This window comes from Lissotriton vulgaris, chromosome 7 (assembly GCF_964263255.1).
Source record: "Lissotriton vulgaris chromosome 7, aLisVul1.2, whole genome shotgun sequence".
NCBI lineage: Eukaryota > Metazoa > Chordata > Amphibia > Caudata > Salamandridae > Lissotriton > Lissotriton vulgaris.
Window position 1 is genome coordinate 1,759,999,103 of NC_141695.1, and position 26,394 is coordinate 1,760,025,496.

The 26,394-nt window shown below is 45.7% G+C and overlaps 1 long non-coding RNA gene across 1 annotated transcript in view; it reads right to left on the minus strand.

Annotated features, from left to right (window-relative positions):
• The window catches only part of LOC147706604 (uncharacterized), a 103,106-nt gene that overhangs the window by 34,041 nt on the left and 42,671 nt on the right, over positions 1-26,394 (minus strand). Inside the window, exon 2 of the long non-coding RNA XR_015297355.1 lies at positions 2,700-2,791. This is a non-coding gene — a long non-coding RNA (uncharacterized LOC147706604). The remainder of the gene's footprint in view (positions 1-2,699; positions 2,792-26,394) is intronic.

Consider the following 26,394-nt stretch of genomic DNA (forward strand, 5'->3'; position numbering starts at 1 on the left):
CCTGGAGTCTGGCGCTCTTCCGCCCACTATGAACCAAGGAGAGGTCTGTATGATCTTGAAACCGGGTGGGGACGGTTGTGACCCCGCAGCGTTCCTGCCTATCACCCTGATCAATACGGACGCAAAGATCCTCACTAAACTGTTGGCTACTCGCCTAGCATCGCATAGGGCCCACTTGATCCACCCGGACCAGTGTGGGTTTATCCCTGGCCGTAACACGGCGATGAACTTGTGGCGTCTGAATCATATCCTCCATGAGGTACGTGGGAGGGAGAACCCTCATGTACTGGTGTCAATCGATCTGGCTAAGGCTTTTGACGCGGTTAATTGGGGGTATCTACTGGAAACGCTCCAGAGGATGGGGTTCGGGCCGGTGTTCTGTAATTGGATCCGAGTGCTCTATGGGGCACCCCGGGCTAGAGTTCGGCTTGGGTCGGCCCGCTCTGAGGAGTGGTCCCTGGGGAGGGGCACTCGCCAGGGGTGCCCCCTCTCCCCGCTCCTGTTTGCCCTGGCAATAGAGCCCTTGGCGGTTTCCGTTCGTGCTGAGTTGGAGCAGTGGGGCATTGGGGTGGGCGATACAGTGAACGTGATCTCCCTCTATGCCGACGACGCTCTATTCTATTTGACATCCCCCAGCGACTCGCTTCCTGCCTTGATGCGGATTTTGGACCGCTTTGGCACAGCCTCTGGACTGCGCATCAACCCTGGAAAATCTCTCATTTTTCCGCTGGTGGGCTGTGCTGCCGACCCGGGTGTTACTCCCCCATGTCTAGGGCTGTGATGGGAGCGCGAGGCGTTCCGCTATCTCGGCATTCAGGTGGCCTTGACCGACGAACACCTGCTGGCCCGTAATGCCGACCGAGTGCTCCGGACTCTTCACCAGTCTGTGTCCTTCTGGAACACGCTTCCTCTCTCCCTTATAGGACGATTGGCGGTTGCTAAGATGATGATGCTCCCCAGGATGTTATATATCTTGCAAAATACCCTGTGCCCGCTTTCTTCACAAATATTTTGCACACTTTATTCGCTGCTCACATCTCTGCTTTGGGCGGTTGGGCGTAGCAGAGTTGCTCTGCGCACGGTGGTCCGGAGTTGGGAGGAGGGGGGCCTGGAGGCCCCGAGGTTTGACCTCTATTACTATGCGGCACAGCTCCTGCCAGCTGCACGGTGGTTCGCTGATGAGGATAACTGGGAGCTCCAACTACTGTTGGGCAGAGCGAACAAGAAGACTCTGAGAGAAGCTTTGATGCGGGGAAGGGGAGCAGACGAGGCCTTGCCCTATGTGGTACGACACACAGCAGGAGTTTGGCAGAGATTTGTCGAGAAGGTGTTGAGGCGGGACCCCTTTCATAGGGAGCTGCCGGTGTGGATGTTATCCCCGGTGCTCCAGATGGAGGAGAACGTGTCCTACTGGGAATGGCGGAACAGAGGATGTGAGACCTTGGCGGACCTCTATCCGGATGACTCCTTTGTGTCCTTTGAACGTGCCATGGAGTCCTTTCACTTGAACACGGGGCAATACCTGCACTACAGAGGGCTCCAGGAAGTAGCTAGAACAACGTGGCCTCAGTTCCCGGAGGCAGCTCCGCTGACTCACACCCTTGGCATTCTCTTATCGTGTGGTAGAGGAAGGAGGCTGGTCTCCCTCTTGTACTCAGCCATGCGACGAGATTCGACCCCACCGACCCCGCCATCTTGGGCGGCCTGGGAGGCAGACTTAGGGGTGGCTCTGGAGACGAGACAGCGCAAGTGAATTGGGCTCCTGACCCGGAAAGTCTTGTGTAATGCACGGTTCAAGCTGATCCATTTTAACTTTGTCCACCGCACTTATATGACCCCGGTCTCTCTGAATCGCATTTCTGCGGATAGGCGACACAACTGCCCTAGGTGTGGGGCGGAGAGAGCTGGATTCTTTCATTTAGCCTGGGAGTGCCCTCAAGTCGGTAACTTTTGGAGGGAGGTGGTGGACCATATTGGTCGTGCTACAAAACTCCGGATTACTCTGGATCCGCTCCAGTGTCTCTTGGCCCTGGTACCCAAGCCCAAAAAGAGGAACCGGTACTACAAGTTTCTACAATTATCACTGGTGTTGGCAAGGCGGCGTGTGGCTATAACTTGGATGGGGCAGAGGGCTCCCGAGATATCCCTCTGGCTGAGGGATGCTAGAGAGTGGTCCCTGGCCGAGGAGACGCATATGCAGCGCACACGTTGTGATGGAAAACTCCAGGATGATCTGCTTGCCTGGAGAATGATGTGTGCGAAGGGGTTGACGGATGATGATTCGGACGCCACCAGTGCCGAATTGTTCACCCCTAGGGGGTCTGGTTCCGAGGGTGACGGGAAGGGAGACGGGTTGGAGGGCCCTGGTCCGGGGTAATGCCCTGCTAGATGCGCGCTAATGTTCCCTGCTGTATGTATCTCTGATTTGCTTTGATTCCCATAGGTCTACTTCTAGATGTGATCCCTGCACCTTTTCGGGCCTCGCATGGATAGCCTGACTTTTCCACGTACTTTATTACTGATGCCACGCACAGGGGTTTGTTTCTTGTTTTATGTTAAACTGAGTTCCATTGAAAAGGGTATTTATCCAAAGGGATAGGAGTGGGATTGCATAGAGGACATGGGAGAGAGTATCTATATATATAGAAATTAGCGGATAAAATTATGTATGCATATTGTTCATGTACGGCTATGATTACCTGAGACATGCGCTGACTCTACGCCGCTCAACCTCCGGGATGTGGGCCCATATGGCTGTGTATTACCCTGAACATCTATGTGGGTAAAAGACCTAGGACATCAACAAAAATGAATGACCAATTAACTTAAACCAGTAAGTGTGAAGAAAGAACGAAAAAATTAAAATTGTATACAAATATATATTTAATAAGTATAGAATAAAAATCATATAGAGAAGCAAACTATATGATCAGGTAAAAATATAATTCATTAAAAACAAACACAGGTGTCATAATACAGTACAGTTCCTAAAAATCATGCACATGGTAGAAAACAATACATTTGCATAATTAAATGACATAAAAATACAGTTATGAAGCAGCTCGACGCGCGTTTCGGCAGAAAACCGCCTTCTTCAGGAGTCTCTGCTGATAATATTGATGTATTATTCTAGAAGTTGTAGATGTCTTCATATATACATAAAGTCAGAGCCACTTGATAAAGGCTGATACCTGAGTTCGCATAGACATCGTCTTATTTTCCACACACGATGTTCCCTGAACATTGCATGTAGCTAATCTTTCGCCCTCGGTCTGCCTGAGCGGCTGTGAGGACCTGTGCCTTCTATGTTTCTGCAATAAAAATATAAAAAAAAAAAAAACATAGTGCAAACATTCTACCAGAGATTTAAACCTGATTGGTATTTGAAAGGTATCATTAAGTAAAGGCCAATAATAACTTTTGCAAAGCATCAAATTTCAAACTTATTTTGATTAGAGCGTTGCAAGATTTAAGCAAGACGCACATAATCTGGCTTCAGCTTAGATTGAAGGGATTTAAAAAAGTATGATGTGTGGTACATTTGCTGGTTTTAATGTAATCTGAATAAATCATTTTCATTTAATATTGCCATGAAATACATAATACAACAAGTCATTATTTACTAATCACATTTATTTTTGTATGTTGCAGTGATTGCGCCGAAAAACCTTAGTGGGAGTTATGATCTTTTCCTTAAAAGAGCCAGGAGCTCATAAGGGCATTTGAAAATTAGGACAGAAGTACCTGGTGGCAAACTGGTAGTGATCTATTATAACAACTGTTGTACAAACATCTGTGATATCAAACTCATTGAAGCAGATATTTGGAAAACTTATGAGGGTTGTGACTACAACACTTCTCTTTGTGATGGAGTGGAAATGGATCATCGTCACAATGTTAACATTGAAATGCATGCATTTTTAGGATAGGTAATGGTTGAAATTATGAGATCATTTTGTTATTATTGCCATGGAAATAGTTCCTTTCAAGTGCTTAGATTGCTGATGATAAGGCAAGCGATATTTTCTTTCTATATTATTGATTTATTCATAGCCTCATACATTACTGTTAGACCTGTCATCCTTAGGGTGGTCTTACCCGAAACATTTTGCTTTTGACCTCCACGTTTTGCAGTATCTTTTTGCTGACCTTAAGACTCTGAGCACTGCTGACCAGGGCTAAAGTGCTTGAGCTTCTCCTCTAAAACATGGTGACATTGGTGTATACCTTATTGCCATAATTGATTTAATGAAAAGTCACTGTAAATGTGTTAAAACACATACCCAGGGCCTTTAAGTCAAATGCTACCAGTGGTCCTGCAGCCTTAATAGTGCCACCCACATAACTAGCCTTTCCAACCTGTCTCAGGCCCGCCATTGCAGTGTCTGTGTGTGCCATTACTGCCACTTTGCCCTGCCATTTAAAACCACTTTCCAAACCATAAACTCCCATTTTTGCCCTAATGGCAGGGTGCTATGTAAGTAAAAGGTAGGGCATGTGCTTTTATGTTTTTCATGTCCTGGTAGTAACAAACAGCTACATTTGTTTTTCACTACTGAGAGGTCTACTCCTCACATAGGTTAGCATTGGGAATTCCCTTATTCACTATTCCTGATCGGGAAAGAGTGTTTACTTAATATTTTATATCTTTGGAATAGTACTGATAAATCCTCCTTACTGGTGAAGTTAGATTTCACATCAGTGTTTTAGAAAGTGGACGTGTCTCTGCACTTACTTAACAGTGCGCCTTGCAGCCTGTCTCCAATACATGTCTGGGGTGGTTGACAGCTACACTTTGTGCATTCCCTCCAGACAGCTACAACATGGGAAGGATAGATGTGTCTGCGTACCTATCTACATACATCTGCATTCCGGTGGCCTTGCCTGGGCAGGATGGAAGAGAAGGACTAATATTTCACTTAAATAGGTAGTGCCCTGTCCCCACACAAAGGACTGATTACCCCCCACAAATAGTGGAATAGTGGACAGGAATTGGTTGAAAGGGATATTTGTGCACTTCAGAGAGTTATTTTGAAGACATCACCACATCAAAGGCACTTTTGAATATAGGAACTGGGTCAATGACATCATAAAATTGGACATTGCTGGACTTGTAACTGAAGCTCTGCCAGAAGAACTGCTGTGCTGCTTAAAGGACTCAACTAGACTGCTGATCTGGAAGGCCTGCTTTTCTTTTTTGTTGTCCAGCTGCCTGATCCTCTCTGCTAATGGAGAGCGGGACTCCGTCTACACTCCAAAGGATGCCTATTGTTTCTTGAGACTCAGGAATATCAAAGTCTCTACCCCTGCTCCTGTGCCTGGCTCAGTGGAAGTCTGCCAGATACTTGTAACATGGATATTGATGGATTTTCTGTCTCCATGTAGCACAACTGATGCATCAACACAGTTGCGAGAGTAGAATCATCACATCGCATCAGAACTAGCATTTTGTCTCCTAAGATCGATGCATCAGAGAGCGTATCACCGCTGCTGCAGCTTGTTGAGATGAACGCATCCCCTCAACTGTATGGCAAAATCTGGCATATCGCTCGACGCCGCTGTCCTGACCGGGTTTTTGGCTCTATTTCTGAGTGATGGTGACTTTAAGCTTGCTACCATCCTGGATCCCTATTCTTAGCTTGTTTTTGTCCTTTTAGGCCTCTTTCCAGACCTAGAAGCATAAACTAGAGGATGGCCACTTTGTATGATGATATATCCCTTATTCCTGACTCTAATCCATCTATTGCCTATTGGCTTTGACATAATTATGTGTCCTTTCATCATCCTACCTATAGTAGAGGGTGGATCCTGTATTCCTGACTATATATTACATATTGGTATGGTTTGTGTATGCACTCTGATAGAGTTAAGTCCTTTTCGGGCCTACAAGGCCCAGAACCAGAGAGACTCCATTTTGCTTTCTGCCTCTGCAGACTGAGATGATTGCAGGGTAAAGGTGATGTTTTAATTATGAGGTGTTGTTCGCTCTTTGCAAACTAGAGACAACCGGCCGGAGCTGAATCTTATCAAGAAGTGTCCCTGGGCTCTAGTCTCTAGACGAAACAAGCAGCTGATCACTGTGAGAGCATCTAGAGCAAGGAGCCTGGTACATTGATTTGGTGGGACGAGGCTACTGGCTGGAACTTTCCACTAGAGGAGAGCATTCCATATTAGCGAAGTGCAGAAGAGGCGGAGTGTCAGTTGGTCTTTGGAACAGTTCAGTGCAGTTGATTCTTGGAATGGTAGAGTTCAGATGGTTGCTGGAGCTGGAGAGAGCAGTCAGATGAATCTTGGAATGAATTTGGAACTGTCAGCTGGAGCTGCCAGTTTATCAGAATGCATGAAAGCAGTTACCAGTCAGATGGGGGAGTTGGAGCTGCCAGCTGGAGCAGTTGAGCCAGTGGAGTGAAGCCGTGGTGACGGAGGGAGAGAGAGAGCCCTGATTCCACCAGAGAGAGAAAGAAACATTCCTTTCTTATAGGGTGAGGTATTCTAAACTAGTTTGCTTTACACTTAAACATTAATCTTGTTCTTTATTTCCTAAGCTAGATTCCCTATTGTAGTGTTACACTGATTAATCCTTTTCTTTCAGCGGTGTGCAGTCTGTTATAATCCATCCCCTTTTTAGTTGTCTACAGTCCCTGTCAGTTACATGTGGATGTGTTATAGTAATAAAGCTTTCCATTATAATAAAGAGACCCCGCAGATCTGTGTATGTGTCTATTCCCCTTTTACTTTTCAGGCTATGCCTAGATTGCTAGTTATTGTAATGTTGTGATAATAAAGGAACCCCAGTTCTTAGTGAACAACTGTGCAGGCGTCATTATTCATAATAAGGTTAACCTTTCTTCTAGTCAGATGCTGTTATGTGAACGGATGCATCTCCCGTCCAGGTAAATGGTAACTGAGCAAGGGAGTAGAGGAGCACTTGTATTTGATAATAACCTTTGCATATTGTGATTTTGCCATTCTTGTGTTCCACATAAAATATAACAATTGCATATGAGACATCCCCATTAGATAATATATATATATATATAGAAACTTCCCAATAGAGAGAGAGAGAGCTGAAGGTATTCATAGGAAAGTGATCGTCGTTGTGTAGCAGCGTTAATGAGAGCATTGATTGTGGTCAATGTGTATACCCACCGGATTGTGGCTTGAGCGAGCACTGATTGTGGTCAGTGTGTATACCCACAGGATTGTTACTTGTGTATGTAGGAAATAGTGAGAGCACTGGGGGGATACAGTGCCTATACCCACAGGATTGTGACTTGCACGAGCACTGATTGTGGTCAGTGTGTAATGGTAAGTTATCGGAACTGCCCCCTTCACTATGAGTAGGAGGGTAGCATAGTCTGGGTCTGAGTTGCCGCGAGACTATAAGGTATGAGTGTGGTGTAGAGCATGGAAGTCCTTAGTAATCAGTGAGTATTCCAAGTAATCCTATAGATTTAGTGGTGTTTTTGATGATATGAGCTTGTATATTGCTAATTCCCCATCCTCAGGTAGGTACCCAGGTGCCTGGATAAATGGGTCCTGAGGAGGGAGATGGTTACGTTTCAGCTGGATTGGTGGTGTTCTAGTCTGATTCTATCTGGTCCGAAAATCCGGTTGTCACAGCCGCTCGACCCTGGAACCAATGCATCACCTTCACTGCATGGAGAAGATCGACGCATCCTGCGCCGGCAGACCTTAACATTGGTGCATCTTGTTAAATCAAAACTTGGATGACAGTGAACCCTGCAATAAGAACAGCACCTAATCTACTATCCCCAATGATTAATAACTATGGTGAAAATCAACCACCATTAATGTGTGCCCACCTGTTGTTTGCGACCAGGAAAGGTACTTTGTTTACCAGGATCTGCGTGGGACCTGTAACCGGCCTGCGCTTCCTAGAGGTCAGCCTGAAGTTGAACTGTACTCCGGTTTAGCACAACCTAAAGTAAACTTTTCAGCGCTACATGCTTCTAAGCGCTTCACTGCATTTATTAATTTAAAATTCAATTTCTCAACTTCCATACATTGGATTTTTGTTGTTTTTGTATGAGATTAGGGTGTTGTATAAGGCTATACTACTCTTTGGTCTTTGCCTTACTCACCATATAAGATAGAAATGGGGACTCTGATATTTTATCAAGACCATTGCCAATCCATCCTATGATGAAATGTATATGTTTTCTAAGCCATCTCCTTTGGGAGAGTTGCAATTGCAATCCATTTAAGGACTTTAAGGATCCCTCCCTAAATAAATCTTCAATCCTGATTATGCCATGAGACCAGATTGATCATACGGGTTTGGTACCTGGAGTCACAAGACCTGCATTGTCCCCCAGTGGTCTACATCTTCACTGTGGAGCCCCTGGTGAATGTTTTATGCGAACACCCCTCAATGTGTGGGCTGAGACTGGGGTGTAAATCCATAAACAGATGGCATTTAGCTCTATAGAAAAGGTTATTTAATAAATCGTCCAATCTTAGGTGAAATCATTCATTTTGGGAGTGGGGGCTAAAAAGGCTCAAAATAAATTGAAATATGCCATTGATTTTCAAATTTACGAATAACATGGTATAGCATGAAGAGGAATTTGGGTAAGATATGGGTAAGTTAATTGGGATTCAAGGAACATCGGAAATCCTATGATGTATTCAACTTAACTATGGGGAAGGAATGCAGAGGATGACTACTCACATGGAACACTGGGTTAGTCTTCCACTTTCTTTGGCACGCTGCAATCCTATTCTGAAAATGTCCTTCATAGACCTCTTTATCTTTTCACTAATAATACCCCTCACCCCATCGTATGAGGTCTTTGAGTGATTTAGGTCGTTTATCGCATGATTTGCTTGGTCCGGTAAACTGCCCTGAGTGAGTTAGAGTTCCATGAACCTACATTACGAATAGATTCATTTATGGCACTGGACATGTAGCTATATTTCCACATGGCTCTAGCTCAAATTACACAGAACTAGTATCAGGGTACAAATCCAAAGTTGCATCTACTACTTTACTGTTGGCTGATGGGAGCCAAAGAACATTTGGAATCCCGTGAAACAAAATTTGTTGACCTGAATCACAAGTGGTACCGAGTGCATATCCGCATGCATACCGGCACGGGGGAGAGAGCTAAATCACACTTTAGGTGGGGTGTGGTCAATTTGGATAAAGATCATGTACTTATTGGAAAGGTTAAAGTGGGTGGTTCCAATGTATACATAAGTGTTTTTCTAGACAGTTGGATGCATGTCATGTGCAATTGCTTTTTGGGGCACTTACCATGTACGTAGAGTCATCACACTGGGTTTTATTCTTTGGGAGAGAAAAGTAGAACTTTTAGTGCGAGATATAATTGCATGACCCAATGGCTTACATGGGACTAGACAGACTGGCATCCATTATGTACAGAAATGCTGAGTTGATAGACATGATGTGACATCTGCCATTGGATCTCAAGTGAGGTCTGATACAATTGGACCTCACTTCCACATCATCTAGGTGCAGTGTGGTGCAAATAAGCTCAAACTCCTGAAAATGAATACATCACACAAAATGTGACTAATGGGTATTTTTTGTTGTTTCTATTTACTTTTCATATCTGTGAACATGGTGATATGTAGAAAAATCTGCCAAGGCTATTGCTGCATGAACGTGTATGACATTGATGTACCATCGTTCTTAGCCTACTTACAACAAGCAAAGAAAGTATTTGTGAAATGTTACTTGTTTATTCGACCTGTGAGGTTGGTTCTATATTTATGATGTTCTAATTCAATTGTGCATCACTATACTAAAACCATGTCAAACATATCCTTATGATGGTAAAGTAGTCTAGATGTATATTACCTACTGGCGATAGCCAGTAGGTATATATAGTTAGGATTTTTTTCCTATGGGACTTTTGAAAATTCTATGTCTAATAACTTTGGCGTTTGTGGACGGAATCGGCTGAAATTTTCAGGAAAATGGCACAGTTTGTTTCTGAGCAGCCCTTGAAAATTTGGGGGGGTTTTGTCAAGGGGGGGCCGAGAAAAATGGGGGTCCCAAAACGCATTTTTCCCATGTTAATTTCCATAGGGCGTTTGGCCTCACTTTTAGCTCGAACGGCTGAATGGATTTGCACGAAACTTGGCAAAATTTTAGGGACTGTTAGCCCGATGTGCCTTTGCTGGGTCTCAATATATGTGCTCCAGTGGATTTTGAGAAATTAACGTTTTAAAAAATGTATATATCTGTGACAGCGTCCCAGATAGCGCTCCAGATCGCGTACTTTTCGCGTCACAGAGCTTTGCGAAGTGATGCTGATTGGCTCTCCGGTGTCTGTCAACATTCTAAACAGTCCGGAGCGGCCACCATCTTGTCTCTCGGTAGGATCGAGAGACAAGAAGAGGTGAAAAACGAAGGGGGAATTTAATGAAAGGGGGCAAGGTAGACCCCTCTTGACCCCCTAGGAATGATGTTGGGGTTATTAAAGGGTCCCGTGGGGAAAATTTAAAAAATTTGATTTTTCACGGTAGAAGCGCTTCTCGGTTCGCAAATTAACGGCTGAATGGATTTGCACGAAACTTGGCAAAATTATAGGGACTGTTAGCCCGTGGTCCTTTGCTGGGTTTTAATATATGTGCTCCAGTGGATTTTGAGAAATTAACGTTTAAAAAACAGGTATATCTGTGACAGCGTCCCAGATAGCGCTCCAGATCGCGTACTTTTCGCATAACGGAGCTTTGCGTAGCGAAGCTGATTGGCTCTCCGGTGTCTGTCAACATTCTAAACAGTCCGGTGCGGCCGCCATCTTGTCTGTCGGTAGGATCGAGAGACAAGAGGAGGAGAAAAACGAAGGGGGAATTTAATGAAAGGGGGCTAGGTAGACCTCTCTTGACCCCCTAGGAATGATGTTGGGGTTATTAAAGGGTCCCGTGGGGCAAATAATAAAAATTTGATTTTTCGCGGTAGAAGCGCTTCTCGGTTCGCAAACTGGTAGCGAAACGTGAATTCGCCATTTTGTGTTTCGATTTCATTAAATTACTAGGTATAAAGGGGTACGGGAGACGTATCCTGACCCCTTTTGTTTTCTGAGGGTGGCTGAGGAGGCTCATATATGTTGATACATGTCTTCCAGCGGCTGTGCGTGAGCGTTTTTTTTTTTGTTGCGTGACGTCTGTTAACGTTCGATTCGATGGAAATCAGGAAGTGTTGACCGCCATTTTGTCACTGCGAGTAAATATTTTGTTTTAAATAATTGTTATAAATTAATCCTTATTGATAAACATTGTCTGCGCCATCTTGTCTTTTTTGCAATGCCACACTTTTGTTGAGCACGGCAGCCATTTTAGATGCCTTGACCAGACCCACTCTCTGCACGCCGCCTATCCTCAGCATGGCTCCTCACCCTCGCAAGCATCTCCCCCACGCACTGGTCACCCCCGCTCTCTCTCTCATGCATGGGCCAGAAACCTCCTCCCATGTGCGCTGCTCTTCCCTGAGAATCACACCCTGTGCCCGCCCGACACCACCCTTTCACCCTATTCACTACCGCACTCTCTGACACTCTTCTTCCTCTGTGTCCGATTGTTCAGGCCGGTCCCAGGCTATCACCTAGCCCTGCAGATGTAGTTTATGGCCCCATCTGTAGAGAATCACCCCTCTTCAAAGGAGTTACAGTAGATCTGTCACACCACACGCGTTCCTACTATCTGATAACCATCCTGTATTGTGCTTGGGGAGGGGATTCTCACTGTGAGGGTGTGAGGGACCGAGCCTGAAGCAGAAGATTCCAGGGATGCCTCTTTGTACATCAAAGTTTTTACAATTATGTGTCACATTATAAATATATAGTACTCCAACAAAGTAGGATTATAACACTTTAATAACTTTTAAATATATAGAACGCAACAAAAACAGTAAATACATTTAAAAAATTTTTTGAAAAAAGAAGCAACAATGGTCAGTAGCTGTGTTTTGTGCGAATAGTCCCAAGGCAGCACAACGTGCTGACTTGTGGAGGGCACCCAGGTGATGTTACCTGGGTGCCGCACTGGTTTTTGGTATCCTACAATGCAGCTCCGAAAAACGGCGTGGGGCGTCCCGGGGGGTGCGCGGGGAGGCCTCGTCAGTAGCGGTCTGTTGTGCGAATAGTCCCAAGGCAGCATAACGCGCTGAGATGTGGATGGGACCCAGGTGATGTCCAGTAAGTTGTCGCACTGGTTTTGGCATCCTACAATGCTGCTCCGAAAAACGGCGTGGGGTGCCCCGGGGTTGGGGGGGGGGGGGTGGAGGCGACGTGAGCGGGTCTCCCCAGGTGGAGGCTCGTCGGCTGTACTGGGGCGCCCCTTTACCATTTCAGTTGCCATTCCGCCCGCTTTTGCTACACTGTGCCTCATCCGCCATTCAGCTGTTTATCGCCCGCTCTTGAGGCTACAGCATCTCGCTCACCATGTAGTTGAGTTGCGCCCACTCTTGCGGTGCAGCGATAGGCGGCTGCCACAGGACTCTTAAAATGGCGGACGGCTCTTCGGATTTGGGCCTGGTCCACTAACATGGCCCTCGGACACCTTGGAACTCGGACGTCCCCTGAGCCTTGAAGATTTTACAAATGTCTTGGGGGCTCCCGACTCCTGCAGGCTTCCGGTGGGGAGCGGCTGCCATGATTGCTCGCGGAATGACCACGACGGAGCCACGAGATGGTGGTGCTCTCAGGCTGACGCCAGCTTTAGTCTGAAACATCTAGAAACAAGGTGGGGCTTTCATCGTTTGGGAAAAAAAATGTTTTAATCCAATGAAAAGTGATATTTTTAGGTCATATGATCAAGCCTTCCATCATTAGGAAACCAAAAGTAAAATGAACCAATGAAAAGTTTTATAAAGAAGTCACATGACCTGTTATGCTTACGTTACGCGCTGCTATAAAAAGCGTAGAAAATCCGTTGGCACGTGAGGCGGCGTCAGTAGCGGACCGATGTGCGAATAGGCCGAAGGCAGCACAACGCGCCGAGATCCGGATGGCACCGAGGTGGTGTCCAGCAAGTTGCACTGGTGTGGCCATCCTACAATGCTGCGCCGAAAGTCGGCGTGGGGTGCCTGGGGGGGGGGAGGTGGCGCAAACTGGCCTCTCTCGCCTCCCCAGGTGGAGGCACCTGATGTGCAGTGCGGCGCCCCTTATCTTTTCACTCGCCGTCCAGCAGAGTTGCGCCCGCACTTGCTGCTACAGTAGGCCGAAGGCAGCACAACGCGCCAAGATCCGGATGGCACAGAGGTGGTGTCCAGCAAATTGCCGCACTGGTGTGGCCATCTTACAATGCTGCGCCGAAATTCGGCGTGGGGCGCCCCGTTGGCCTGTGAGGTCGCGTCAGTCAGTGGGGGCTGTTTGAGAAAGCAATGTGATGCTGTGCGTCGCCCCCAAGATGGAGGCTCCTCGGCTGCAGTGGGGCGCCCCTTGGTGTTTCACTCGCTATCCAGCTGAGTTGAGTCCGCACTTGCGGCTACAGTAGGCCGAAGGAAGCACAACGCGCCGAGATCTGGATGGCACCGAGGTAGTGTCTAGCAAGTTGCCGCACTGGTGTGGCCATCCTACAATGCTGCGCCGAAAGTCCCATGGTCCGGCGGAACTTTTTTCCTTTTCCTTTCTGCATCTTGTCCCACAATCCGTTTAACCTTTAGACACGACCAGGTCCCTGAATGTGTGCAGGGGGACACTATTGATTGAATCAAAATGGCGGCTTCACACAAAGCTGACTCAAGCGTTGCTGGTGATGCTATACAGACAAAAAATGGTTTTCAGTTTGTACATTCTTCAGGATTTTTCCATCCAAGTCTGCTTGAGAGTTTGTAGAACAATGGCTTTAGATCTTGCCCTCCCCTCTTTTGACTGTTGGTCTTGTTGCCTATCTCTTCTGTTGTCATTTAACTGAACCTTTTTTGACTGGCGAAAGGGGTTCTGGTCCGACCGCTGGTTGGCGGAGATATTTTGACTATATCCTGGACTTGCCCGGCCTCGCCCAAAATGGCGCCGGTATAAATGGGACTCGTACCTCCTTGTTGGTTACTGGTTGCACAACCTTGATATCACAAGATACGTATGCAGTTTTGAAGCACATGGCGGGCGGGAATGAGAATTGATTGAATATTTCGACATCCCTATTGATATTAAGTTCTGATGTGTTATTGATTACTGTCTTTTTGAAAGTTCAAATTAACGTCACCCATGGTACTTGCCCGCAAATGTATATCTAGATAATTTTATTGTAAGTGGCCCTGTCGTATTTTAATTACAAAATGTACGTCCACCGATTCCGCAACTGTTTGACACCTTAGTTCTTGCAACCTAATGGCCCGCTCGTTGCGTTCCTCTACAGTGTAAATGTCTCCTCATCATATACGATTCCAGTTTGCTCCGTGGCCAGCCCACGTGGTTATAGGCCCGTATTTGTATACTGACATTTTCACAATAAAGGTTTTTAAAACAAAACATGGTAGTAGTATTTACATTGGTAAAGTTTTTAATTTTAGTTTCTGTTTTCGAATCAGTAAAAGGCAAGTGAAATAAAGCAGTCCAATTACATGACGGATAAAAGGTATAATACGCAGGAACGCAGTAAAGATAAATGGTCAAGGGCTGTTGTGTTTTTTACTCCTGCAACATAAAGTGATCGATAAGAATCTGATATTCAGGCGTATCGGCGACTAAGACAGCAGGCCGAGCATCTTTTGCTCAACGGCTCCGTCATGGGCCGAAGAAACGCCCTTTTGCTAGAAAAAGGAATATATTTTACTTGCAGGACAGTTGTAAATTTTCCGGGAAAATACATTAGCCTGGAACATTATAACATATATGTTTAAGAAAAAATAATGTTCGAAAGCAATAAAAAGCGTAATTTTTAGGTCATATGACCAAGCCTTTCATCATTAGTATAACAAAAGTAAAATGAACCAATGAAAAGTTTTATTAACAAGTCACATGACCTGTTATGCTTACGTTACGCGCTGCGCGCCGCGCGCAGCGCCCCGGATCCCTTCCGGGAAGCTGCGCTTCGCGCACTGGAGTACTTCCGGGTGCGCTAACGCGGCGTGTCATATAACGCATTACGCGACAACGTAGGTCCAGAATATAGTCAAAATGTCTCCACCAACCAGCGGTCGGAACACAACCCCTTTCAGCAGTCTAAAAAGTTCTGTTAAATGACAACAGAAGGGACAGGCAACAAGAACCATCAGTCAAAGAGGGGAGGGCAAGTTCTTCCCTACCGGGTCACGTTGGGGCGCTACCGGAACTGATCGAATTGGTAGTCTACAGTGTTTCTGGATGTTTCAGACTGAAGCTGGCGTTAGCATGAGAGCACCACCATCTCGTATCTCAGTCGTGGCCATTCCACGAGCAATCATGGCAGCCGCTCCCCACCATAAGCCTGCGGGAGTCGGGGGCCCCCAAGACTTTTGTAGAATCTTCAAGGCTCAGTGGACGCTTTCGAGAATGGGGCCCAAGCCCTAGCAGACAAGCGTCCGAGTTCCAAGGTGTCCCATGGCCATTTTAGTGGACCACGCCCAAATCTGAAGAGACGGCCGCCATTTTGAGAGTCCTGTGGCAGCCGCCTATAGTTGCATCACAAGAGCGGGAGCAACTCAACTACATGGTGAGCGAGACGCTGTAGTCGCAAGAGCGGGCAGTAAACAGCTGAATGGCGGAAGAGGCACAGTGTAGCAAAAGCGGGCGGAATGGCAACTGAAACGGTAAAGGGGCGCCCCACTACAGCGTGTCTTCAGGTCAAACGGATTGTGGGATAAGGTCCAGAATGGAAGAGTCATCAAAAGGCAAAAAGTTCCGCCGGACCCCGGGAGCCGGCCGCCTATGTCGGGGGCGATCTTAGGCCACGCCAGGGCAACAAGACTTGGGGAGGGGGCAGAAGTCAAGCGCACCCTCCCAGTCCGCGCCACCACACCGTATGTTGAAAATCTGAAGCCATTGTTCTACAAACTCTCAACCAGCCTTGGATGAAAAATCTTGAAGAATGTACAAACTGAAAACCAGTTTTTGTTTGCATAGCATCAGCAGCAACGCTTGCTATCAGAATGCATGAGTTTCATGCTCGATCGATTGAGCTAGCCGGATCAGGCAACAAAAAGTATAAAATAGTTATGTAAATAGTTATTTAATAAAATGTTTTACCCTGTTACTTTGATGGTGTGTTGTATATATTTATAATATTTGCATAGAGTTTATCGTTATTTTGGGCGGGGTGGGTGGCGGAGCCGAGCTGTTTCGCAGCCATCATGGTGTGGAGCTCAGTTCATCTCACTAGTTTCGTATTTCTCATGAAGGGTTGTTCCTAATGTTTCTATTTTAGCGAGGTCAAAAAGAGATCCCATTAGTGGCCTACTGATTTTGCTCGATTATTTTTTTTTTTAACACGATTTTTCACTATCTGCAAAGACTAAACAGAGTATTGCGGCTTTGTGCTTGTTAGTAAATAGAGAATGAACCAAAGAGAATAAATTCTAAAATAGTAAATGCTTGGATAACAATCAATCAAATGGAGAGACAAGCAGGCACGATGGATTACAACGGGGGCAAAGGCCTGCGTTAACTACCCTTCACTATCTGCAAAGAGAGAGTACTTCTAAGAGAAAAGAGGGGGGGGGCAGCGTTTAAAGCACATCAGCGTGCATAAACACGAAAATGTTTTTACCTATCACGTACTTGACATTTGACAGCTTTTGATATTTGTTATTAAAAAAACATTGAAATTCAATGAAAAAAACATAGGTTTTAGCCCATATATAGTTAGGGATTAGCATTTTCAAAACCTTATTTTACTCGCATAAAACCATTGAAATTCGCATATATAGTTAGATGCGCTAACTATATATCGCGCACCCGCAATCCACTGCTGATGATGTCACATATTACATCATTCATGACATGGTCAGTGACATCACTGATGACATCACTGATGACATCTCAAATGACATCACTGATGACATCTCAAATGACATCAATGATGACATCTTAAATGACATCACTGATGACATCTCATTTGACATTACTGATCACATCACTGATGACATCATTCATGTGATTATACGATGAACCTCTTCAGACTCTGATATAACCTTAGATACACTCAGTGTAAACAGACACTCACAGACTGTCACTCATCCATGGAGTTACTCACACACCTAGTCAGTCATGCAAAGAATCAATCACACCTCCATTTCCTCAACTATACAGTTATACACATCTTACTTATTCAAACATATACTATACATATTTAGTCCCTTATACAATCCCTGATACAAGTTCACAATGATCCATACAGCCACTCACACATTCACTGGCTCTTATGCACAGTTATTTATATATGTCAACTCTCACATGTACTGTGTTTTACGTATGTTCTTACTTTGACATGTAGCACTGAGAAACCAATCACTCACCAATACACTCATGCACACAGTCAACCACCCATACAGCTGTTTCCACATGCAGTTTTGAACCCATACATCTAGTGAATCAACTGTTCACACATCTATGCACAGAGTCACACACCTCCCAGCCACCCCCAAACACACTCACTCTCCCATACAAATACTTGGGCAACCAATCAATAACCCATACAGTTACTCATATAGCTACTGATCAACACATGCAGTAGTTCATAGAACAACAGATATAATGATGCACAAATTAAAATAGTTTAGTCACTAACCCATGCACTCAGTGAGACACATTTCATCACTCTCTCATACAGTCAGTCATGCACCTACTAAATCCTTCATCCAGATACTTATACATCCACTCATTCTTCAATATGTAAGACATATTTTAACTTTACAGAAACAGACAGCCACTGGATGATGTCATCAGTGATGTCACTGACCATGTCATGAATGATGTAATATGTGACATCATCAGCAGTGGATTGCGGGTGCGCGATATATAGTTAGCGCATCTAACTATATATGCGAATTTTAATGGTTTTATGCGAGTAAAATAAGGTTTTGAAAATGCTAATCCCTAACTATATATGGGCTAAAACCTATGGTTTTTTCATTATATATATATATATATATATATATATATATATATATATATATATATATATATATATATATATATATATATATATATATATATATATATATATATATATATATATATATATATATATATATATATACTGAAATAAATGTGCTCCTGTGTGCTGTATTATAGACTTTCTCAGCCAGGATCTTGGGAGTGGCAAAGGAAGTCATAGTTTCAAGCCATAACCCTGGTCACCAACAATAGAGGAATGGAAAGATTACATATGTTGCATATACATTGAATGGATTAGTTTGTGATTTCTGTAAATGTATGCCATCTCGGCAACTAGGCATGCAAATGGTCAATGGAACCTAGGATAGGAAACATCCTTTACCCCGCAAGCGTCACTCTGGAGTGCCATTACCCTGCAGTTTTTACACCGCAAAATCTTTCACAACGCAGGGCTTTACCCCGAAAACTATTGCGATGTAATCCCCAAAGTAACACCACGGTGGAGTTAGAAAAGTAAACGGCGGAGTAATTGGGAATGCGTTGTAATAGTTTGTGGTGTAAAGCCCTGCATTGTAAAAGATTTTGAGGTGTAAGAACTGTGTTGTAATGGCACGAGGAGTGTGCGGGGTAGAGTGTCCTTTTCACCTAGGATGCATTGGGTCCTTGTTTCAGGAACACGAGGGTCTGGGGTGTGAAGTTTAGGGTTGCTGATAACAAATGTGGCAAGAATGCAGATAGCCTGCTTTATCAATCCCCATCCACTTCTGCACATGTATGTTGGAAAGAACCTGATGCCAAAAGGTCTGCAAGTAATTTATCATGAACCAGTATTCATGTGATGTACCTGTCAGAGGCTGTAATTTGTTTAGGAAGACTCAATATCTTGTACTTCTTTAGCTTACAACATTATTTGATTTCTTCTTCGACTTTACCAAGCAGTATCACTCTCAATCTGATTATGTTTTTCCTGAGTATCTTTCTGCATGGAGCAATCGTGGACAACTCTAGTCGTCACAAGCTCTGTTTGATGATTTTGTACAATGCTGTTTAGTTTTGGGGCATCACTTGCATCAACTTTGATGCAGAATCGGGAGTGCTAGAGGGCACACAGCAAGCTGGCTGCAATTTAGTGGAACTCTGCCGGCCGAGTCAACAATCCGCCCAATATCCTGCAATGGCCGCACAACTGAGCCTCCCATTAGAGACAATTTGTCTCCTGAATGCAGGGCGCCACTGCACATGATCAAAAATCTGAAGGAAACGCGAGCTGGACGCAACATCACCCATATCCCCGAGAGGCGATGCGTAGGGGAAGATGGCCTATCACATGCACTGCAGAAATTCCCCAGCCACATTTTATTCTGATATAATTTCTATGGCTCAAAACTGTCCCAAAACACTTTTTTAGAGTAGTCCAAGAACTCTCTGACCCCGTAACAGTTTCACCCTTTTGTCGTCACCATCACAATATGAGGAACTTGTTTTTCATCAGTAAGTTGACGGACATTCAGCACTCACTAACATCAGCATGGATAGACAAATCCCAGCTGGATGACAACATCTTGACTACCAGCTTAAGGACACAACCCCCAACCAGTGAAGCTAATCCTTCTGCATCAGGCCCAATCACTCAGTTCAGTTCAGTAAATCTTTATTTTGATGATTAAAAACCACCATAAAAATACATTTTACAAATTTCAATAATTACATTTCTGAACCGTATTACATAAAAACAAGATTTTGTGAAATTAAAACGTGAGGTATTATATACAGCAATGCTCACTCTCTTGTGACTCTTAATCTTACCGCTACCTTTAGAGAGTGCATAATAGAACATAAAGTGCGTGTGTCATTTGCTCTTTGTAAAAACAACAGTGCAGTTTTGGCTTGCCGGATTTTTGCGTCTTTTAAAATATTCACAAGAAATTTACGATGAGGAACCTGATAAAAAGAACACAAAAGTACAAAATGAAGGGTGTCCTGCGGAGACCTATTGTCGCAGCCGCAGGCACCCTTCTGCTCAATTGTTAAAGAAAAACCAGATGGATAAGCTAATATGTTAGGTAACAAATTGAGCCTAAAACGACACATTACAAATCTCTCCCGCTGGTTATACATTAAAAATAAATAAGGTTCCATACCCTCCTCATTGCTTACTAGCCGATGAGCTACAACTGATCTCTTTAAGGACTCAGAGTTTAATCTGCACAAATCAAATTTTTTTAAAAGCAGTTTTTTGATTCGATGTCTACAGGATGAGGCAATTAAAATCGGGTTACTGAAGAGGGGCTGCAGATCTATGCTCCCTAGTGTATCCATTACATAGTTTAACCAAGGGATTTGGAGACTATTTTGTTTTTGTAGACAATCACCAGCTATAACCCTACTTAGTTCAGCCTCAGGGTTGACCCAAATTCTGAGCCATGTCATAATGGGTCTCACCTTCACCTGGTCTATGATATAAGGGATCCCAAGCTCGGTATGTGCAATTTCTGCTGGGGTACTCTGCGGTATCTTCAGGATCCTGCGTAGGAATTTGTCTTCCTCCAATTGTAAATCTCTGGCATACCTAAAACCCCAGACCTCTGCCCCATACAGAGCCTTTGCGGTGCTTACAGCTCCATATAAGTTCATTACTTGCTCTGGTGACCACCGACCCAGTCTTCGGGCAAAGTTTAGTATCGCACCATTTGAGGCAACAAACTTTCTACATCTTTCCTCAATTAGGGAGTCAAACTTTAACCCCCCATCAAACAAAAGACCCAAGTAGGAGAAGGTGTTGACAGTTTCTAATGTGTGGGACCCTATTTTAAATACACATTTTTTGGAGGGTTTCTTACCCGCCACCATCACGAAGGATTTGCTTAGGGTCACGGACAAATCTAGGTTGTTCATGAACTTCACAAATCCATCATCGAGGTGTTGGAGACTCACAGCAGTTCGCGCAAGCAGGACCGCGTCATCCGCGTACAGCAATACTGGGATCTGACGCGTTCCTGCTTTAGGGCAATCCACATTCAGAGCTACAAGTGTTCTCTCAAGATTGTTTATATATAGTGAGAACAAGAAGGGGGCGAGGATACACCCCTGCCTCACTCCGCTGGTACACAGAAAAGACTCAGTGCACCCCCCCTCCGTACTGTACCGGACCCTGGCAGTGGTGTTCCAGTGTAGTTCTTTAAGGATGCATATGAGTCCAGTATCAATGCCCTGGTCACTCATCATGGCCCACAGTTTATTTCTATTAACATTGTCGAAGGCTGCAGCCAGATCCATAAAACCCATGTAGCCTGTGCCATTGCTTGCCTTTTTGTATTTTGCAACTAATAAATACAGATTTAGACATTGGTCATTAGTCGATTTACCAGCTCTGAACCCATACTGGGTGTCTACTATGGTGTGGTGCTCTTCAGTCCAAGCCATAAGGCGATTTAATACCATCCTGCCAAGTATTTTGGCTGACACATCTATTAAGGATATCGGCCTATAGCATTGGGGATTGTCCCTACTCTCCTTTTTGAAGATCGGGACAATTAATGCAGTAGACCAAGATCGCGGGAGCCCAGATTTTATGGCTGCATTTATCACCCTTGTCATAATGGGAGCCCACAGGTCAATGTTACTTAAATAGAGGTCGGGTGGCGTACCGTCGGGACCAGGTGCTTTGTTTTGGGCTAAGCCTTGAATAGCTTTTACTGTCTCCTGAAGTGAGAATATTAGTTCAGTGGGCCGGGCCCCATCCCATCCCCCTGCTGGGACTGAATCACAGATATTATTGTAAAGGCCCTTGAAATGAGTCTCCCACTGTTCGGGAAGGATATTGGTTGCAATAACAGGCGCACTACTATCTTGAAAGCAGGGCCTGTTAATTATTCCTCAAAATGCATTAAAGTCCCTATTTTCCCCTGCCTCCCTCAGATCAGCCCAGACTTCTGCTTGGAGCGTAATCTTCCTCTGTTTTACCTTGATTTTATATGTGCTTCTACAAATGGCTACTTTCTGCTTGTCCCTGGGATAAGTTTTTAAACGGGATTTTAGATCCCTCGGAGCTCTGGAGCAGCTGGCATCAAACCAGCGTGGTTGTGTTGTTATCTTTCTGGGGCTTTTTCCCTTCAGTAGTCCATCGACCAATTTAGTTAGGGACTCGAACACGGAGACCAGCACACCTCCTTCTACTGATGGTTCCAGGCAGTCTTGAATCTGCTTGTTGCCTTTCTCAATAAGAGTTTTATAAAATTCCTGAGCCTTTATTTTTGACCACTTCAGTCGCCTCTCCTGGTCTATCGGTCGCAGCTCAATCCCTACTGGTTTGCTCCTTTTGGGGCGACCACTGTATGCCAATTCCAAGATTAAGGGATTATGGTCACTAAAAGGGCTCCAGTCCGTTCTAAATTCTTTGACCCCATCCTTTGCAAAAGTGGATATCATCATGAAATCTATGATGGAGGAGCATCCTCTTCCTTTAAATGTTGGTGTTAGAGTGCCCTCTTTCCCCGGGACTGCCAAATCTATCGTGTGTGTAAGGGCATGGGTGTCTAATAGCTTCGTTAGTGTTGTCCCTTCCTTACTGTGCTCGAAATGTGGCCCGTTCTCTATTGGGAAAGAAGACCAATCCACACTTACAGGGAACAGATTGGGGCATAAATGACAATTTAAGTCGCCCATCACCAGGACAATTAGATTTCCTTTGCTCAATCTCCTCATTTAGTCTGCAGTCTAGTTCCTGAATTGCTGCACTGTTCCCATTTGCCGGGTCTGAATTATAGATGTTAAATATCAGCAGCCTGAGCCCTTGCCCTTGAAATACTACTGCCTGTAGGGTATGTGACGTCCAGGAGGGTTGTGTCCATGTGCCTTCTAGATCAAGGTCAACATACAGTGCTAACCCTCCCTTTGCCCTCCCTGATCTACTTTCCTGAGCGGGCACAAAAAAACATTTATAGCCCTCTATTTGGCAAGGAGAGGAGTCGACCGCCCAAGTCCCCTGGAACGCTAATATGTGGCAGCCACATAGGTGCTTCCTCCAGTCCTCATTGTCAAATATCCCTGCCAGGCCAGCTATGTTCCATGACAGTAGAATCAGCCTTTCCCCCAGTGTTCCGCCGTCATTTACTCCCTGATTGTGTAATATGGGTCCATTTTTCCTGAGCATCCTTGCACCCTGGTGCCCCTCTTCCCCTGTTACTGGGGATTCTTCCCCCCTTTTTCCTTGATGGTTTCCTGGGTCTTCATTGGGACTTATTTCCATACACACCCCTAAGCCCATCTGCTCTTTGCACTCCCCTATTTGGGTTAGTCAGTCATTCTCATCAAGGGAAAGTAGCGGACTGAATCTATTTGCCCACTGGGGGTAGCCCTGATTTTGCATATTCGGGCCTGTCTGCCCATGCAGTCTTGCCCAATTTACGGTTGGTGCGGTTCCAGTTCTACCATAGGAATAACTCGGGGTATGGATGACTCGTCTCCTAGGGTAGAAGTATCCTAATGATAGGGATCGAATAGTGCTAGTCTGATTCCTGTTGTGGTTGCCTAGTATATATTCCACTAGGTTGGTGTTCCTAAAATTCACCACAACACAGTCCCCCGTAATATCATTCCTTCTGCTGCCTATCCAAATGACCCTTCTCACATGAAGAATCTCCCCATGTTCCCCCCCTTGCAAAGACCTGTGTATATTCAGCCACTTAATTATTTTATTTTTCAATTCCATGTGTTGTTCTTTCTCCCCTGTCCTCAGTTCAGGTACCCCGGCAAAGACAACTGCATACGGGGATGCCTCGGGTGATAGGTTTATATGGGGGGGGGGAGAATAGTTTAATCTATTATTTTGCTCCGGGCATATCTGGGCTGTTTCGGTCAGACTATGTGTTGCTGTTTGACCTATCAGCACATTACTTCGCTGCTGGGCCTTGTCTGTATCCTTATTTCCCCCCCTCTGGGTGTTTCCCCTCCCTCCCTGGGCTGCGGATTTGGGTGTTTCATGTATTTGTGCAATGGTACAATGCAAATTACTAACACAGTTATTTTTATTCCCAGCTATTTGTCCTGTTGGCATGGTAGGTGCCGGGGTAGTGTTCGCTGTTAGGTTACTGCTTATTGGGCTCTCTATCTTTCCCAGTTTGCTCAGTTCATTTGCCACTTTGTCTAGCCTGCTAACTATGGGTTTTAGCTGGCTTATGATAAAGGCTTCCTATTACTTCATCTATCCAACCAGGGGGACCTGGGTGACTTGGAACTACTACCTCCGTGACCACCTCTTCCCATTTCATTTGGTCCACGCTTGATCCTACTTAGATTCCTTCTCCCAGGCTGGCCCTTCCTACCGCCCCCTTATTTTGCCCTTTTGCTTGTGACTGTGTTTCTATTCCTAGTTCTTCCTGCTTCTACCCCTTCTGCCTGCTGCGCGCACGGGATACCTTAATGCGAGTTTTCTAGGCTTTCAATAAGGGTGGTTACTGAAGTATCTGCTTCCCTAGGTTGTGTAGGCGCGACTGGGATAGGGAATGGTGACATGGACAGGCGCCTCTCCGTGCGCTCAATCTCCCCTGAGACAACCCTGATGACTTTTTTCAACATCAGGTCAATCGCGGTGGGTGGGGCTTTGTGGGGCAGCACAGTATTAGGGTCAAGCCCTGGTGGATTTGGGGTGCGTGATGCATGTGCCTTGCCAGTGGCAGATCGCGTTTTTACTTTATTTGGCATGGCAAGGAAAGAGTGCTAAAGAGGGTACAAGAACTTTCGCCGTCCACGACCCGCAACAGCACTCCCTCGCTCTCTCTGGGACAAATTTATAAGACCTCTTTGGTATATGGCAGGTGTAACATATGAATCATAGCTATGTATTTGCCTCCCCTTAACGCAATTTCCCAGTTATTTTTAGTCTGCTTTTGTTACAAGTCTTTGGGAAAGGTTTCTAGTTGTTTCGATGTTGTGGTGAGGTGCTTAGTTACAACACTCGCTACATAAGTGCCTGTAGTGGGATCAAGGGAGGAGGCCCAGCCCAGCCTCCTCTGGCCGCTGATGGTTGCAGAAGGTCCTGCCCTTGTCCCGGGCTTCTCCCGCGTGCGTCCCGCGCCGCAGAAGTAGAAGCTTAGTTTTAAGCGCCTCATGGCACGTGTATGGCCGGAAATGGGCGTGGCACTGAGGCAGGCTGGGAGTTGTGGTTCTCCCTCTTGGCGGCGGCGGGGAGACAAGCAGCCAGAGGTCCCTGCTCTCCAGTCGGTCCTTTGGGGGTAAGTACAGCCTCACACAAACAATGCCCCCTCGATTATCAGCACATCCCGCACCACTGCAGGAGAAGCTCAGTTTTAAGCGCCTCCTGGCGCGTGTATGGCCGGAAATGAGCGTGGCACTGAGGCAGGCTGGGAGTTGTGGTTCTCCCTCTCGGCGGTCGCCCGGTTTTGCTGGCGGCGGCGGGGAGACAAGCAGCCAGAGGTCCCAGCTCTCCAGTCGGTCCTTTGGGGGTAAGTACAGCCTCACACAAACAATGTCCCCTCGATTATCAGCACATCCCGCACCACTGCAGGAGAAGCTCAGTTTTAAGCGCCTCCTGGCGCGTGTATGGCCAGAAATGGGCGTGGCACTGAGGCAGGCTGGGAGTTGTGGTTCTCACTCTCGGCGGCAACCCGGTTGTGCTGGCGGCGGCGGGGAGACAAGCAGCCAGAGGTCCCAGCTCTCCAGTCGGTCCTTTGGGGGTAAGTACAGCCTCACACAAACAATACCCCCTCAATTATCAGCACATCCCACACCCCTGCAGGAGAAGCTCAGTTTTAAGCGCCTCCTGGCGCGTGTATGGCCGGAAATGGGCGTGACACTTAGGCAGGCTGGGAGTTGTGGTTCTCCCTCTCGGTGGCCACCCGGTTGTGCTGGCGGCGGCGGGGAGACAACCAGCCAGAGGTCCCAGCTCTCCAGTTGGTCCTTTGGGGGTAAGTACAGCCTCACACAAACAATGCCCCCTCGATTATCAGCACATCCCAAATAATGAAGTCACTGGTCCCTTTGGACACCCCTCTCCGTTTGACCAGACTGTTGTCAAATAAGTTGGGGTCGCCTCCGACTGAGCTGAGTACCTTGAGTCCACCCCTTTTACAACTTCTTGTTGAACTCTTGAATTTCTCTTTACACTCATTCCCCAAGCATGAAAGCATGCCATGATACTGGTGTTATTTAAGAAACCTGACAAGGATCCCTCCAACAATTCTAACTTCAGAACAATCTTGATGCTGCCTATTCTTTCCAAAGTCTTAGAGAAACAGTTAACAAGCAGCTGACCACATTTGTGGAGTCCAAAGGTGCCCTAAATTCCTCACAGTCAGGCTTTAGAGCAGGACACAGTACAGAATCCGCCCTTTTGTAACTCTTGGAA